The following is a 19,415-nucleotide window of genomic DNA, read 5'->3' on the forward strand; positions in this document are numbered from 1 at the left end:
TATGTTGGTAGAAGCTTAGCCAAATCTTCTTCCCAACTATGGAGTTATTATTTAATAAATATTGGGAATTTTTCAGACTTTAACAACAAGACTTAATTCGAATTCAACCAATCAGAAGAACACGGTTGATAAGGGGGCTGACATCTAAATACAGTTTACATTTTTTTGTTAGCAAGCTAACACCATACATAGATAATATATCGAGTGACGAAGTTTTTCTTCAGGGCATAAGTTATAGCATAAGTTCACGTCAGCTGTTTTTAAGGGCGGATTTTTGGTGTATGTATATAAAAAAAATCTCTTAATTTTCGAGCTTTTATATGTATATGATTTACATCATAACAATACTTGCCGTGAACTTATGCGATATACCACGCTAAATATGTATATTGTTTTTAGTGCATATTGCTTAATTATTGCCTTGCCCTTATAACATTAAACTGTCGTTTATCACTTGTTTAATGCCAGAGTTTTATGTATATTTTTGTCTTAGCCCTTACACCCTTTATTGGTATTTAATGTCGTTTATCCTTGTAAGGGTTTGAAAGTCAGCAGTTTACATGATTGAATTAGGATCGTAATTAATGTCTTTTTACAGAGAGTATATTATTTGAGGCTTAAATCCTTCTTAAGGAGTGAATATAGGCTTCCCTACAAAATCCTATCTTCCTCAGAATACCTATCTATTGAACACCTAATCTTATTTTTTATGAGACTGTATCATTATCACGTACGATCAAATGAGTTTTTATAGAAAATAAAAAAAATATGAACACATTAGTAGGTATATAAAGAATAAAAATTTTGCCATAAATTAATAATTTTCAAATGAGAGGTTTTGTGATTACATAGAAGGAATATATTTGTCTGTGTTGAAGTTCGGTCTGAAAATCCTAGACCATTATAGTTTTTGTAAGATCGAAATTATTACAAAAAAAAAAAATTGGCCTTGATCACTACCAAAGTAACAAAAATTACCTTGTTTTAGAAAAGAAAAAAATTGGCTGAAAACTTTGTTTCATCACTTGATATTTTTGGTGTAATTTTGCAATTTTGGTACATCTTTTCCAATTTTTGTACCTACGATTTCAATTTTGATCATAGTTTAAAAAAGTATCCTCGACAGAAATATTGGTCGAGATCAGTCTAGAAGTATCTATGCAATAAATATGCAAAAAATATAGATTTTTTTATTTATTTTCGCCTTTCTTTCTCAATGGTTGGTTTATTTTTGATTAACCTAGTCTGGGCACGTTCTCGTAGTAAAATTCAGTCTCGATCGGTCCAACAACAAAAATGTCTTCTTTTTTTGGGGGAAAAATTGATTCATCTTTATCAATTTTCGATCTAATATGTCAATATTGGCCTTGAATTTTCAATTTTCAACGATTATTTCAATTTTGGTACACATTTTTGGACAGCAGTTTTGCCTGAAGTATCTGTCCAGACTCCAAATATTTCTGGAAAAATAACAACTCAAGTCCAAATAAATTTTAAAAAATCGATCTCGGACAGAGTGTCAACACTAATATTTGTTTGTAATATCTTTGTTGTTTGATTTTTTATAGGCCCACTAAATATATACCTGTATGTCTATTTAGTAATAAAATGCTTGGGTCAAAATAATAGATTATACTACATATTACAATATATGAGAATCATTTAAATATGTAGAAGACAGAGAAAAATAAGTAATCTTCCAAGAAGCCTTTTGAAAGGTTAATTAAACTTACTCACCAATGCACCTATACTAACAGACTATCAAAACAAAGTCATATGAACTTTGTTGTGGCATGGGAACATTTAGAGAAAAAAGAATTGTAAATCTCTTTTTGATGATTTTACGCCAAAAAATAAATTTATCATTAAATAGTGTTTTATACTCTATATATTTTTTTACATCATGTAAACATATAGCCCAAAAATTAAATTGACGTATTTTCGTCAATTACATACTTTGTATTCCAATTTCTGGGATGATTTCATATACTCAGGAATGTTTACTAAGGTTTAAAACCTTTGTTTGATTATTGAAACTGTATTTGACCCTGATATGGTCTTTGAAATGGAATCTATCAATGTATAATTATTTCATTGTGACAATTAATTTTTGTTACTTAAAGAACAATTTTTCATAATAGTTTATTGATAGAAATTAACAATTATAATTTGTATAAGAATATAAATGTAATACAGACTACATTTTAATATATATCCTTCTAGCTTCTAGTTGACGAGCCGCATATATCAAGTATTTTCCCTTGGCATTGCTAATATCAGGCATTTTGTGAGCCTAAACAATCAAATATATATAATTTTTACCCCTTGTTTCATTAAGATTACTCCTGTTTATTTGAATGTCAAAATAGGTGAATGTCAAAACAAAAAGGTTTTAACCTTTACTGTCTATCAAAACTATATTTCCATACCATTTAGCTTACCTATAGTTAGATATATCATATCTTAAAAATATGTTATTACAATATTATCGGTGGCTTCCAGAGAGGCTAGGAAAGAGGGACCATAGCCACCTCCCCTGATTAAGAAATTTTTGCTTTTTACTAGAATTTTTTTTTGTCAGGATTAAAAAAAGTACGCGAAAAAAGGGGGGATTTTCTTTTTTTAAAGAAGAATTATCGTAAAAAAAAAGTTATTCTTACAAATTTTGCAAAAGAGCAAAAAATGTAATATTTGATTTTTTTTCCCCAGAAAATTAAGTCTTTATGATTAGCTTTAAATTTTTGAATTTTTTTTTTCAAGAAATTTAAAATTTTGAAATTTTTGTAAATAGCTCTGGATTTTGAATCTTATTTTTTTCAATAACATTAAATTTTGGAAAGTTATGTTCTAAAAAAATGGAATTTTTGTGAAATTGGTGGATTTTTTCAATTTTTTGACCAAAAAATTTATTTTTTTGTGAATAGCTATGGATTATTATTTTTTTTTTTCAAAAACCAAGCCACCCAATCATATGTATACAAATATTTCCTGTGGACACCCCTGTGTTGTTACATCATTGTTCAACTTATACCCAACCTGTAACAAACAAACTAACTATTACATTAGCAGATGTTTTTAGCAAATTATCCTACTTTTCTTGGGTGCTTATTTTCCAAAACAAAATTAATTGTGCAAATCTAACTGGTTCAATAAGATTTTCACAAACAATTAAATCCATTTAATTCAAAGATCACTGTCTTTGAATTCCTTAAATTGTATTCAATAAGCATGAAAACACTATATAAATATTATGTACTGAAGTAATTATTATAATGATGGGTAATTAAGCCTCTCTAAGTTCCTACATGTAGATTTCTATTGCAGAAACATGATGGGCTATGAAGGCAGACACTGCTCTCAGAACTTGTTTATTATGCATATAACATAATGATATTAGCTAGGTATTAAATTCTAATAATAATTTATACTTTTGGTAATTTCAATAATTTATCGCATGGTTGTACCCTCGTCCTCTGCAAGAGTTAATTTATTATGATGTTTCATTTATATAGTAAATATATGTATATACAAGTTATATATATAAACAGAATTTATGTGAAGCTTGATTTGATTTTAAACAGATTTATTTATCTTTTCCCTGGAATTGATCCATCATTTCATATCCAGTATTAATCACCTACACGTTTTTCAATGTAGGACCATATTTTTGTGTAGCTATCTATATAAATTTAAGGTCATTCTTTTTAACAAAAACCAAAAACCAGTTGGTTATTACAGTACATTGATTTTCTTTATTTATTTCTCTTGACAACCTCTGACGGATCATTGCAAGATGTTGATGGTACTTACACACAATGTACAATAGAGTGGTTCTGAAATGTGTTGTTTTTTTTTCAAAAAAATTCCTACTGGGACAAAAAATGAAGCTTCTGCCATATTGATTATAAGGGTTGTAGCAAGCAAGCATTTTTTGTATGTACAGAATGCGAACCCAAAACTTGCAGTAGCATGATTAAATTATGAAAAACATGATTTTTGAATGAATGCACTCTCGCTCAAGAATTTTGAGCGGCGTTCTAAAGAGCAGCTTACTAATGCTTTGCTTAGCTTTGAGTAGCTATGAGTAGAGTTTCAGAAAACGTGAAATTGAAAGATAACCCTTTTTTTGTAAGTGCTACTTGAACAAGATTTTTTATTTATCATATCTGTTATTTTTATTTTTAAATTGTTTTAGAGATAATTATAAGTATTAAATAATCATTAGTGCGAGGAAGAAAAATAGTAACTCTGAGGATTTGTGGTGAATTTATAAATGTAAGTCTTTGTTGGACTAGGAGTCGAATTGAGGATCGACATGTTTGTCATTCCTGCCTATAGCATTGCAAAGTACAGAGTGGGGTTTTGTTTATTTCCTCTTTCTTCCTGCTAATTTAATGTAACATCAAGACAGCTAGCAGCTTCTCTCCTCCCAAACATTCTTCAAATTGTCCGGGCTACCATGTTAACTTTTGGCAGATATTTTTACCCTTCTGGCAATTAATATTAAATGCATTTCTGCCTATGAAAGGAGGGAACTAAACAAAAATCCCACTCCTTATTTAACAATGATATAGGCAATAATTATCCGTTGTCGATCCAAATTATACTTTGACTCCAATAGGGCGTACACTTATAACAAATGTTGGGTAGTACCGCGTCAGCTAATAATATACATTTTCTACTAACTGATAGTATAATTAATTTGTAATATGCAATCACTTATTATATATTACTTCATTAAACTTGCCATTATATTAATAATAAAAAAATGTCCTAATTGTATCAGAAAACAAGCAACAATAAAGTCAAAGCATTTATTTAAGATTATAATAAGATTTATAATAATTCTTACTAGAAATACTCTGTTATTTGTTATAAATAACTATTTTAAATGAATAAATCATCCTTTAAAAGTTTTACTAAGGTTATTTCCGAAAATGTTGATTTTTTATGCAAAAATGAACAACATAATATTTTTTGTCCTTGTTGTAGAACATAAGATCTGAACTGAAGTGTTTATTTTTTTTTAATTTTAGCTTTTGCTTAGACATTGTTTTTTATTTGAGGTAGTACATTCATAAATTTCACTATTCACATTTTGGTCATTGGGACTCTTATTCGATTTTCTATTAAAATGTACAATCCAGTAAAAAAAGAAAATTTATGTTCCTTGTTCAGTAATGGCCTTGATCATTTGGCTGTTGATAGAATATTATCATGGAACGTTTACTAAAAACATATAGTTTAATAAGAACATTGATGATAACGTATGAATTTTTATATTTCTTCATTTTTTATAAAGGAAGAACCTATTTGTAATATGCCCTTCCCCATCATTTTGAGGAAAACCCAAATTTAAGAACCACTCTAGTATACATAATCGTAAATACCCAGTTAAAAAGAATCAATCTGTTTATGGAAGATAGATAAATTAAAGACGTTTTGGCAATGTGAATGAATTCAATTTCATTCACATTGCCAATGTACTTATTTTTTACGAAAGATTAACGTTGCAAAAAAATAAATAAGCATACATCATTAACAGATCCTAATTTTAGATTACCTGTGCTTAAATTGTAAATATGTGTCCACCAAAACAGAGGATACTGGACAAAGTTACAAAACTTTTTGGATTTTGCTTCAATTACCCAGAGCTAGATATGATAAACTTTGACAAAAAATACCAACATACATATGTCTGCAATTGTGCAAATCTACTTATAGATCATACCAAAATGGAGTTTTTCTACAAATTATGTTTGTATCTAATTGAAAAGTTGCCAAAAATTGTGACTATTCCCCCACAATAACTTGTATTATAGTCAGAGATGAGCAGTTTGTGATGGAAAAAAGAGCGCGTGGAGAAGGTGAGAGCAAGACAAATTGTACGCTTGAATTATAATCGTTGTTAGTATCAGCTGCTAGTTATATGATTTTGGGGAAGTAAAATAAATTACTGCTATACAGAGAGGAACCTTTTATATTTCAAGTATCTTTAGGAGAAGGAAAATATTGTAATTATACAAAAATTTAGATTTAGAATTATTTTGTTGTACACTTTTACAACATTTCACACCAAAGAAAGGAAAGAATTCTTCTTTTTGAGGGAGATTTCAACACCCCAAGACATATTAAATATTGATTAAAGAGAAGAAAAAGCACACGCAAAAACTTTTTCTCCATTTCTAATTTTACAAAATAGTTTTTCACTACAAATTACTTAACTCTTATGATAGTATACAACTGTAATTTAAATTTTGTGCCTGAAAGTTTTTTGATCTCTGACATAATGGGACTGTAGTATTGCAAATGTCCAAGGTTTCCCTCACTCTGTATAAAACCTTATTATTATGGATTTGCAGGAGAAAAAAGAGGTACATTTCGACTTGAAGTTATTTAAGTAGACAAATGCGTAGTTAATCCAAAGCTTGCTTTCACCTTCCGCATTTTGTACCTAATTGTACATTATAATATCCTATGCAAAAAAAACAAAAAACATTTGTATACATATTATTTTGAAATGGTTGTATGAAGATTATTTATTTGGTATACTGCCTTTACAAAATATTATTTATTCCTTAAGTATAAGAAATATGTTTATCCTTGTTAATATTCAACATCTGTTCGCGCTTATTCCATGTTTGATGATTAATAATAATGATAATAATAATAATTAATAATTCACATTTTCTTTTTCTATTAGTGTGTGTGTTTGTTTTTGAGAGGTATTCATTCAAAATATATATATGTACATTGATTAGCATATTTCTTAATAACAAAAAATAAGTAAAACCATATTGTACCTGAAGAAATTTTCTTTCATCTTTATATGGATCGATTCCTATTTGATTTCTTTTCTCGTGGAGGAGTCACACACAAAAATAACCTCGTAAAAAAAATATATTCCACCCCAAAAATAATAAAAATATATTTAGTTACAATATTTTAATAAATACAGGTAGACTCCTCCTCCTAGTATCTTAAAAACTATGCTTTCAATAAATAACAAACATGTACATTTATAAAGTTATTCCAACGGGTTTACATATTAACGATTTGCAAATAGGCTTTAATAAAATAAACATCCTAATAGAACGCTTAATGCCTCACGTAAGATCAATATAATATATATTCCTGTGAAATTGCAAAATAAAATAGATATATTTTTTGATTTTTGCAATTTGATGATGATTTCATAAAATAAGCCAAATGCGAGGAGATTGTTTATTGATTGATGAATTGTGTTTATTTTTTATGATAAAAAAGATATGTGTAGTTTTAGCATGAGTTTTTGGGCCATATCCTCTAACCAAATAATGAGTACAGTACTCCCTTGTATTCAGAGCAGTTTTTTTAACACGTTATGAATATTTTAACAATTCGGATAATGTATTGGATTAGTAATAGATTGTAGGGTTGTATTGAGCCTTTATACGGAATTTAAAATCCATGATATATCAATAAAGCCATCAATATTATGGCATGTAAACTACTCTATTTTACCAATTGAAGTCTTTCAGTATTAAAATCTCAAGTATCCTTTTTTATGCAGTATAATAGTTTATCATTATTCTTACATAATTAAGGCTAAATTAAAGTGTTTATTATCTATATAAGCAATAAGTATGGAATGTTAATACCTTCAAGATAGATGTTTTATTTAATCACTTGCGGATATATATGATATAGTTATTTAATACAAGGGTTTTGTGTCTTATTCGAATGTATCTTTCAGATTTAGGACGGGACATCAAAATTTTGGAAATATATATATTACTAATCAGTAGTGGTTTCCTTACTCCATTTCAGTTATTTTTAACCTTCCTGATGCAAATACAAAATCTCAATAAAACAATTTCTCCCTTGTATTTTTTTTTTTTTTTGGCTCAGAAATATATTACCAATTTTAGACAACACAATTTTTAATTATTTTATAAATATAAATAGATCATAAATTGATGTATTAAAAACAAATCTAAATTTTCCCTTGTTTAGGAAGCACTACTCTAGTCTTTTGCATAGACTGATATTATGGACATTTATATTCTTGTAAATAGACTAGTATTGCACGAGGACAAACCGGTTACGTTAAAAAAAAATTGTACTAAGAAATTCAATATTATTTCCTATGAAATAAATAGGCCCAATATTGTGCACTTATAAAATTGCTGCTGGATTTTTGGTGCAACAGAACTAGCTTAGAAATTTTCGGATTTTTCTTTATAATATAATTTTTTTTTTTTTTTACTACCTGGTTACTTCATATATTTTATAACTTAATGTCACTGCACATATCCAGGAACGTCCTTGGGGGAGATACTTGAACCCACCTTCCCCAATCAAGGAACTATTTTTGTTGTTATTATCTAAAAATTATTACCACTCTATTGGAAATATTTCACAAGGTAAAACTGATCAAAAAAAATTAAAAGATTTTTTTCGTAAAAAATAAGGTTATTGGGTGAAATTAAGAGAAGTTCAAAAAGTTTACATTAAAAAAAAATTAATTAATTAAGCTCTTCACCCCATAAAAACCTACAGATTCCTTGATACCAGTTACAATATCAACTTTGTATAATACTGTTTTAAATGTGTCAGTACTCCGGATTACTAAATATATTTAGTACTGATTCACGCACAAATCTGAGATAGACAAGTTAATAACTATTAATTAATATTTTTAAGAAGTTATCTCTGAGTCCGTTACGGATTATGAGGAGTTTCCCAATACGAATATTACTTATAGAATTAAGTATGTCTGCCTACGTAGGCAAATTGAAGTAATGATAAGATTAATAATGAATCGAAGGAACTATTTTTATCCTCACTGTCATTTATCTTTGGGTCAAAATAGTATTAAGAGAAATAATCAGGCAAGCAAACATTTTTTTGCAATAATGGATTTGGTCATCTTTGATTTTTTTTATTATTTTATTTGTTGAGATAAAAATAATAATATAAGCTCGACCATAAAAATTTTATTTGGCTTATTCAAAAATAGTATTCAGGTATAAATCAGTGACTTATTTCTCAATATACTTACAGAGTGCCCCAAACGACAATTCATATTCCCTTTTCTTGTAGTTGAATAAAATTAAGTTTTGAAATGCATTCTTAAAATGTAAGAAAAAATAAGGAAACGCATTTAGAGTGCAATAACGAACTGTAAGGGTTTTTAAAATTGCCACCTACTCAAATGGTTATATTCACTTGCATTTTAATAGATATATGCAATGCTTAAATACCAAAACAATCATGAATAAAAATCCCCCCCAAAAAATACCCAATTTTTGTTTTACATCGTCTATCTGCATATATTATAAACGCATTTGGGTCAATAACATACACTGTATTCAAAATTGTGGGATGAGTTAATATTAATTATGATTTAAAACATTTGTTGGATTGCTGAGACTATATTTGACCCGGAAATGGTCTTTCAAATAGAATCAATCAATTTTTAATTAATGTAACGATTACAGGGGCGTCTGCAGGGGGGCTGAAGAGCTGTAGTTTCTCCCCTCTCCCCAAAGTAAAAAAAATAAATAGTGTAATTCTTACTTTTTATTAGAAAATTTAATATTTAATTCTGTGGACGCCCATAGATTAATTTTTGCTACTCTAAGTGTAATTTGCAGCACTTTTAAAGGATTAATTGGAATTATTTGTTTATAGAAATTGATGATGATTTTTCACCGAAGAATGTAAATCTAGTCCGGACATAATTTTTAGGAAATCAGTTAGCTTGTTTTTGTTTGACGACCACATTATATGTAAGTTTCAAGCTTACCTATGCGATGAGCATCGATAAACTCCGAAAATAAGATTTGAGTATTTGAAACCTTTTAGCAAAGGCTAAGATATTCTGTGTAGGAAGTGAATTTCAAAACAATCTGCCCTTCATCTAATTACTGAATGTTTAACTTAAAAATTTATATATTATAATTAGTTCTATTGATGTTTGTACCTAATTATTTTGAAGTAAGTAGGTGGAAATCTCTTCCTTACAACATATGTATGCAAATATCTGAAGGATTTTTGGAAGACACGTGCGAGAAAAGTGTTGAAGATGGGTCTAAGGAAACGTATCGTTAATTAAATACGTATATTGGCATATGGTGTTTGAAAATTATGCATCTATGATTATTTTTTTAATTATTGTTATAACTACAGGGCTGTTATAAATTACTGTCCCATCAAAACTGGGTCATACTTGCTCTGAAATAAGAGCTACAAAGAAATTTACTAAATCAGATTGATTGTCTAGTGTATATATGTGAGTAATTATTTACGCAATATGTCCTTCTTTGTCACTGGCCAGAGCCTTATGTCTCTTAAAAATCATCAACACAAACAGTTTATTGTTGAAGCCTCTGCAGTTACTCTAAGCAGATCCTCGCCGACTCTTGAAACAGTATTGGCCTTTCTCCATAGCCTAGATAGTATAAAAGTCCAAAAAGTTGCAAAAATGAAGACCAAAAATGCTAAGAATTGGACGCACACAACACATCCACAATTTTTGGAGTCTCGGAAGGAGCTCCATTCTGTTGCAATTAGATCAAAGTTCCATAAGACTCCTTCTGGATCCATTGTAGTACCTTAGTCATGAGTAAAGAAGGGATATGTGTAAAGAAAAAATTAATTATATTGATAAGAAAAGGAAAACCGGTTGTTGTGTGTGCTCTTTCTTCTTTTTTGTTCCTTATTTAATCAGCCGTGGTGTGTGAACAACTCCCTCTAAAAGAAGAATTCTCACCTATCTTTGGTGAAAAATTAATTTAAAAATGTATAATAAAATAAATTTAAACATAATTATAATATTTTCTCGGTACTAATAATATTTAAATCTGAAAGTTTCTCTTCTTCATAACATTAATTGATTTTTCCCTAAAAAATCATAAAACAGGAAGTTGATATTAACAATCGTATTAATTCAGCTGTACCATATGTATGGCACCCACCTTCTCCTTGAGCTCTTATAAAAACCAATCACTAATCATGAGTTATTCCAAGTATATGTCCTTTTTGATCTTTACTCCTCAGGAATACGGAAAAGAGTTGATTTTGTACATTTAGCATGGGCAGTACCTAGTTTATATGTGTACATTATGCATAGATTTTCATCGAGACACCCTGTCATGTATGTACTAGTATATGTACATCACCCATCTTCCTGTTTTGGTGGCATGTAGAAAGTGTGGAAACCCCTCAAAACGGGTGTTGAAATTAATTATACAATCAGGGAAAATAATTACATACGTACTCGTATATAATATGTATATTGGAGTCCTTCTCCTAAGGGGGCATACAAATGAATATGACTGACAGCGAATGAACATATGTAGGTTACTACATATGTTAATGCAGCTAGAAAGTGGTGGACGTCTTATTTAAAATCCAGAATTGCCACTTAAATAATATGTACTCATATGTAAGTGAGATGAAACGGTTTTATTTTTGACTTTTAATCATACATATGATTGTGGTAGAGAATAAGTTATTCTCAAGTGTGATATATGAGTTTTACCAACCGTAGCATCGATTGTATGGTTTATGTATATGTTGTTACATTCTCTCCTTGCATTTATTTGCCCTGCAACTTCATACCTACCTCATTCTGCGTACAAAGATATAAACATGTTTTATTGTAGACAATCACATAATTCCCCCTTTTGAAGAATCTAAAAGTACCAGTAAAGCTTCATTTACAAAATATCTCCATAGCTAAACACTGTATTTTTTTGTTCCGCTATCAAGCTATCTGCTTCTGCCCCTTCTCTTATCAGAAGTGTTTTGAAAATTGTTTGCTTGACTTTTAATTTAATTTTTTAAGGTGCTATGAACAATTCCCGATAATATTATTTAATAATTCTATAGTTGCAAAAAGAATGGACAAACTGCTACAAACTAATTTTGGGCCTTTTCTCCATGTCCAAGATTTTGTATCACGCAATTTTACTTCCCCCCTTGCTTTTTGTTGAATGACAGGATGTGATACATATATTATACGTGAGTAATGTTCCTTAATCCAACCATTTGCAAGCAAAGCACCTTACGAGTAAGACCTTTATACTTCATCATATTTACTCGGGGCTAGTATGTAGGTATATCAGAACGTCAGGTCATATACAGTATACATAGGTAGAGGTGACCTGTTTCTTTAAAATAAATGAAATTGAGTAATTTATCACTGAGAGATGACTTCTAAAAAGGAAGGAGCCTTTCTCTTACCTATTTTTCCCTAAGTGGATATTTTATTAAACCTATGTTTGTATCTAGTATCTACCTATATTCAATAGAAATTCCAATCAAAACTTAAATGGTTTCCAAGTAGCTATTTTTTTTTCTTTTTATCACATCTTGCGAAGAAAATAATAAATTGTTTTTGTTTTCGTTTTCAACGTGCTGATTACAAATTAAATCATTATTTTCTTATTATGGATGATGGCTTATTTTAAACCTTACTTCTTCTCAATGAGCTTAAAAAGGAAAGTTTGAAAGAGTTCACATTCTATAATTGTATTTGATATCATATTAGAACAATTATAGAGCAATAAATTGGAAGATTACCTAAAAAAAATTATCTACAGTTAATACACCACACATAATTTCATGGGTTTCATTTTAATGAGCTTCAAAGTTTGTACAGATTCTGTTTCGAGGATTGATAAAAAATAACCCCAAAAACGCTTATACTTATGATCTTTGTCGCAATGATATAGATCAATTCTTCAAAAAATAATAATTATAATATGTCTACCACTTGAGACAATATCAACATCTCTAAGCACAACATTATCACTAAACTAAATATACAAAAGAGGAGGCTTTACCTTTACAATGTTCCTCTTTGAACCACTAGAGAGAGCCACAGTTACTACAGTTTGAGAATCGTTGAATTCAGTTGAGAAAATAATTTTTTTTCAAGGGTTTCGATACTTTTAGATACCTACTCGAAAATATAACACTTGAAATTTGAAGAGGAAATAAACTCAAGTCATGTATAATGTAAATATATCTCAGTAGAGGAAAAAAGTTTACAAAATATAACTAACTTATTTTTGTAAAGGGGATTTCTTGTTTGGACCAGAGTTGTACATAATTTTATTGGCTATAGGTCTATAAGATGTGACTGTATCTTGGTAAATTTGCGAAAATAAACATTGCTTAATAATTTAATTTTAGGGCACTTGAGATTAATGAAACATTTTTGGGATTATCTCTTAAACATGTATTACTAGACACTTGATATTTTGACAAGTGCTACAAAGAACACAACAATCGTAAAAATTCCAAATCGACTCTTTGGTCCTAATAACACGCTTCAACAGGGCTTAATAATATGTATATCCTGGCTAAACTATGGTCTTTCCCTCGGTTATTCGTTCCTTGAGACAACTGCAATTTGATGGACGTTTAGCATATGCTCTCAGGGACATCCCCAGGGGTGGGCTGGAGGGGATGTACCCCTCCCTAAACTAAGGATTTTTGTTTTTAGAAGAAAATTTGAAATTTAATTTCTCAAATTTTTTGTCAATAGCTGGGGATTTTTGAAATTTTATTTGAAAAAATTTAATGTATGAAACTTAATTTTTGAAATTTTTTCCCAAAAATTTAATTTCTCAATTTTTTTTAGAAAAATGATTGAAAACACTAAAACCAAGCCCCTCCCCCCCAACACACACAAAAAAAATAATATATATATATACATTTATATAATATCATACGAACGGCCCTTGCTCTTGCCTCAATACGCGCCTATATGTTGTAATCGGTAGGGTTGATCTAAGGCGAGGGGAGAGGCAAAACAAAAAAAATATCTTCATTCAAAATTATCTCAATGATTTTAGCAGTATGGGACGGGAAAAGGTTATTTGCTCTTAAAAAGATGTCAGTTGACTGGAATACGCTTAATTCCTCGCAAATTTTGCACAATTTGATATAGTATCTCAGCAAGCCTGAGATCTCATTTCGGATGCGTTGAGATATTTTTTATTTTTTCCTACATGCAGAACAATAACAGTTGAGTGATTAATTACTATTATTTAGGGAACTCTTTCATTGCGATGCATTGCTTAACCTCTAAAAAGATCATTTACAAAAGTATCTACACCCCCTGCATATGTGATTATACATATATCATTTTACTATAAGTGACTATGACGTACCCCCAAATTTCTGAGCTAGAAAATTGTCCTTTTATAAAACGAGGCAAGAATGGAAATTTTCTTTCATATAAAAAAAGCCATCAATATTCTGAGTTAGATAACCGATTCAACACTATATATGTATATATATACTGTTGAATCAGCTTTAAAAAAAAACTAAAAAGACTGCAGTCCTATCAGTCGAGTCCTAATACCATGTACCAGTCCAAGGACCTGTCCTTATCGGTCTTTTATGATAACTGCAACAGCTTAAACTATGTCCAATGTTATTATAACATTGACTATGTCCTTTCACCCTAACTTCTTTCAAAGAGACAAGATACTTAAAGTTTAAAGTAGGAGGTGTCTGGTTAAAAAGTAAAATGCTCAATTATGTTATCTTGTTCCTTTTTATATTCTTCAATCCTAACGAGGAGTGACGAAAATAAAAAGATTGCCTGGACTGCAAGACTGAAGGACCTATGGACCGTTGACTGATCCAACACTATCTATATGTGATTATGCATCAAATTGGACAAATACATTCATGCAATGTAAAAATATAAATGGAAGAGCGTTTATGACTGATTAATTAGTCTTAAAAAGATAATATAAGGTTCTGCATGTGGGAATTTTTAGTGTGACGGTTTGCTATTGAATGAGTTATGGCTATTAATAGTATGTAATCTGCATGTTAGAACAGATATATTATGTTCTACTAGGTATGGACCTGGGCATACATATAATATTGTCTATGTAATTAGATATTTTATTATTAAATATAACACTACTGATTTGACGTTTGTACAAACATAGCTACATAGGCAGTACATCTGTGCGTTTATTTCACTTCAACTCCCACGTTTCAGTGTTTGTATGTGTATTGTTTGTTATAATTAATTTTAGGTAGTTGTTTTTATGTTTGTAAGCTGGTATTATCCATACATACATTAGAGAAGTAGAAAGTTTTGAGGATCTGATGTGAGGAGGGGGGAAAGGCATAGCTGGTTGTATAATTGATTAACTTTAATTTTTCTACTATAAGAAAAGTGATTTATTAGTTAGATAATTATGAACGACGCCCCTTGAAGTTGAAGATCAGATCCAAGTTATATATACGACGTAGCTATATCATGCACACATATATATATCATCCAGTTTCATTATACTAAACATTATATGTATACATGACTCCAATTGATTATTTGAAAGTCTTCTGTGTTACATATTATTTTCGTATTAAATTTGATTTTTTTAACAATCAAAAGAGTTTTGATTAACTTTTAAATATGATGGCGTGATAACTGATACAAATCAGGGATTTTTTTATTTATCATTAATGCCACCAGAAGCACGTGTTGTCTATGATATTATGCAAGACGACCTCATACCCTATTGTACGTTTGTATCGCCAATATCATCAGCGCAAAAGGTAGAACGTGCACAAACTGTCAATATTCAGAGTTGGTTGTACTATATAATGTAGACGTAGGGGAGACAGGGAACAGTTGAAACACGGAACATAAAAATAAGAACAATTTTATCATTCAAATAATGCAGATTATTGAAGAGGACAATCAATCCCTTTTGACCACTTTCCTTCGATTTATTGGATCAGGGACGCCCGCAAAATTTGTTTCTTGGGGAAGGGGAGGCGGATGGGCGCGAGCCTCTCTATAGCCCTTGGTACCTCAGTGGATAAAGAGACTTAATAGATATTTTTTTGAGGAGCAAATTTTTGTTAAAATATTTTCCATTTTTCATTGTTTTTGTAATAAATAATATGGTTTGAGTGATTGATTCTTTTGGTATCAGTTGATATAGGTTTATCAAACTATTCAACTAACTAACTTACTGACGATTAATTTGAGATATTGCAAAGCTTATTATCGACAAGTGAACAATTGCTTCATTTTTTTCTCGTAATGCTTATTTTTGTTATAAATGTATACTTCACTATAGGAATATTTTTTAGCCGGGAATATGTCCTAAATAGGGCTAATTCCTCATATCTATAATCCTGAAAAGTGATCTATATTATATATCTTAATCTGTTGTTATAAGAATGCACTTAGGATTTTTGAGTAATATTTTTGGACAAAATGAGCAAAAAAAGAGCCTCAGAATTTTGAAAAATGAGCACTCAATGTATCAAAATGAAGCAATTTGTGTTTAAAGAAAAGAATAGTGAAGTTAATTCATGTTTTTTATAGTTATCATAATTTATTGATATATTTTGCTATATTATATAGAAAAATCAAGATTTGGAACAAAAGTGTTTCTGCTTTGTAGCAAGATTCCAGGGGGATTAATTAAGAGTCAATATTTGGCCAAATGTATCCTTTCTCTAATTGGTTGTTGTCATAATCTGGCTCCCTCACATATTCAAGCATGTAATCATAACTCTGATGGCATCATATTTATAGTTTTACCTCCAAAAACAGAGCCAAATGAAGGAAGAATTTTGCAGGTGAATTTTTTGTCGAAAAATATCATCTAAAGGTATTGTGTAATCTAACTGGAGTCCAAACTTTCTCTATTCATTTCATACCAGTTTAAAAAAATGAGCAATTTTCACACAAAAAGGACTAAATGAGGCTTTTTTTTCTTTTTTTTTTTTTGAGGGATTGCTCAGAAATCTTAAGACCTTGAAAGGTTTTGTTGTTTATGCAATAAAAATGTTATAAAGTGAATATACAATTTATGTTATGCTTAACTTTAAAGTGTTTAAGTCAAATTATAGCTGATTAATGGCGTCAAATACAAAAAATGTACCGTGTTTCCCCCACTTATGTGTTTACTTCGATAGATTAAACCATTCTGAGAGCGTCCTTACCTAGATTTAATAATATAATCAATGCAATATTTAGATGAAAGATTAAACCTGTTTGGTATTTTGTTAAATAGCTTCAGTGTCTACCTATTAGTACCCACATACCACATGTATGTACATATTTATATAGCTACTTATAGTAGGAAGATCAAGTTGAACAGGGAGTCAGATCATCCCTTTCTGACCAGCGACTCCATATTTTTAATTAATTAATAATGATTATAAATATAGAGTTTTTTGTTCTTTAAAAACCCTTCTTCATTGTATCTAATTTATAAACATTACACATATTTTTATGACACGAAAGGGCTGACGGATTTTCTTTTTAGTTTTTTAGAGCCTCTGTTATTATTAGTATAAACTCCGTTAATTATAATTAGTAGAGGGCTATTTTCAGTCAAAAAGAAGGAGAGAGTAAAAAGGCTTTAATTATGTTCTTGCTATGTATCCAGGAGGAACGGACATTGCTTATTTTGCTTTATAGGGATATAAGAGGAGATAAACACTCAGGAAATGGGAAGGATATCCGAGCTGAGGTTTTTAACTCAAATGCACGTCATATTATTAAGTGTATTTCAAAAAGAAGGAAGTTTCCCTTGTACATAATTTGACTTAGGGATGTCCCAATACAAATTGGTCACTTCCGATAGGATTGTACTCTGTAGTCTACTTGCTGTTAAGGATATCCATTCCATATTGCAGGTAGCATGGATGTTAAGTTGTATTGCATGTAATGTACTGTTTTGGCCTGTAAACCAGAGTTCCCTAGGAATAAAGTTGTATAAAATGTCATCTTAAGACGTGCGAATTTTTTTCCAGTTGGTAATCTGAAGAATATTAACAACAACGCCCATTGTATTCCAATAATAATAATAATAATAATTTTGGACTAGATTATTTTAAATACATTTTTTGGATGACCTTTTTTAATAAAATACATTTTTTGACTTATTTATATCTTCCTTTGAAGATTTTTTGATACAATACATTTAATTCATTACGCAATTATTGTAATTAACTTCTCCAATTTGTCAAATTTGAGGGGAAGCCTGCCCCAAAACCACTTACGCCGATACCTCAATGTAATAGATGGCTTATATCTACTGTATATTTTCAAATACAGTTCGTTTTTGACTGATACTAGACTTAGACATATACACTCCTGATTTGAATAATTAAAATTTCACTTGTGAGGAAACAAGCGTATAATTTATAAGTCAAATATGAAAATTGAATTGCTCCTATTTTTTTTAAATATTTTTTTTTAGCCATTGTTCATATATTATTAAAATTGTATTTAGCATAGACTCAAAATAAGTTCTGGGTCCAAACACAACCATATATATTTTGTTTATAAGCCCTCCAAATTTGATGATTATTATCAAATCATATCTTTCTGTTTTTTTGGTTCTTTTGAGTTACAAATTTTCAACCTTTTGAGTTTCATTGTATACTTTGGCATGTTGCAAATAAATATCTACGTACATAGTATGTACGTAGATATTTGTAATATCTCGTTTGTTTCAAAAAAGTATTTGCGTACATAAGTAGTACGTCTACAGAGTGGGTAAGCTAAAATGTCCATTAAAATTGTTGGATACTTGGCAACAAAATACTTAAATAGATGTTAAATCAGTATAAATTGTTTATTAATTTACATGCTTCTTTTTCGAACTTATGATCAAAGTCTGATATATGATCATAAATGTGCAGCTAATTGAACAATAAAAAACCTTTCATTAAAAGGACATTGCCAAAATTGTTGGAGTGAATGTCCCACGCTATTCTCGGAGATTATTACATGCCAAAAATGATGGATTAGGAAATGAAATGGTGGACAAAAAAAGGCTGATATGGTCAGAAGGAGAAACTGGAGTCAAAACTTGCTAGTCGACTTGGACTGGAGTCAATATTTTGAAGAATTACAACTCGACCTGATAAAAAAAATCAAAGACTCGCAACTGGACTTGGATTTGGAAGCTATTTTACGCTCAACTTAAGAAAAGCCTTTAAATTATGGATCTTATATTGTAATTATGGTGATGAAATACACTCATAAGAAATCCCAGGACTTGATAAAAATACTCTAGGACCTATACTTGACCTGAACTTGTGAGCAAACACTTGAGACTCAACTTGGACTTACAGTATAAGGACTTTTCTCCCAACTCTGGCCATACCACTTACGAGTATATCAAATATTCTGCATAGTGTTGTGTTATTTCTTATATATGTAGTCTAGTCCTGTCTTAGTACCAGTCCTTAAGATCGGTGGTCCTTCGGACTGTCATTACTAGAACTGATTCTAAAAGGAAGAAAAAAAGTTGAGTGACGTCATCAAGAACTTTATAAGTTTTAAGACTGATATGCAGGACTGAACTGAGCCGAACTGAGACTGAAGTGGACAGGATTTCAGACTTCAGTCCTAAGTAAGG

At 29.9% G+C, this 19,415-nt stretch overlaps 1 protein-coding gene across 1 annotated transcript in view; it reads left to right on the plus strand.

The window, feature by feature from the left end:
* Positions 1-19,415, plus strand: part of LOC121119610 (uncharacterized) — a 169,802-nt gene that overhangs the window by 24,501 nt on the left and 125,886 nt on the right.

This window comes from Lepeophtheirus salmonis, chromosome 6 (genome assembly GCF_016086655.4).
Source record: "Lepeophtheirus salmonis chromosome 6, UVic_Lsal_1.4, whole genome shotgun sequence".
In the NCBI taxonomy this organism is placed as follows: Eukaryota; Metazoa; Arthropoda; class Copepoda; order Siphonostomatoida; family Caligidae; genus Lepeophtheirus; species Lepeophtheirus salmonis.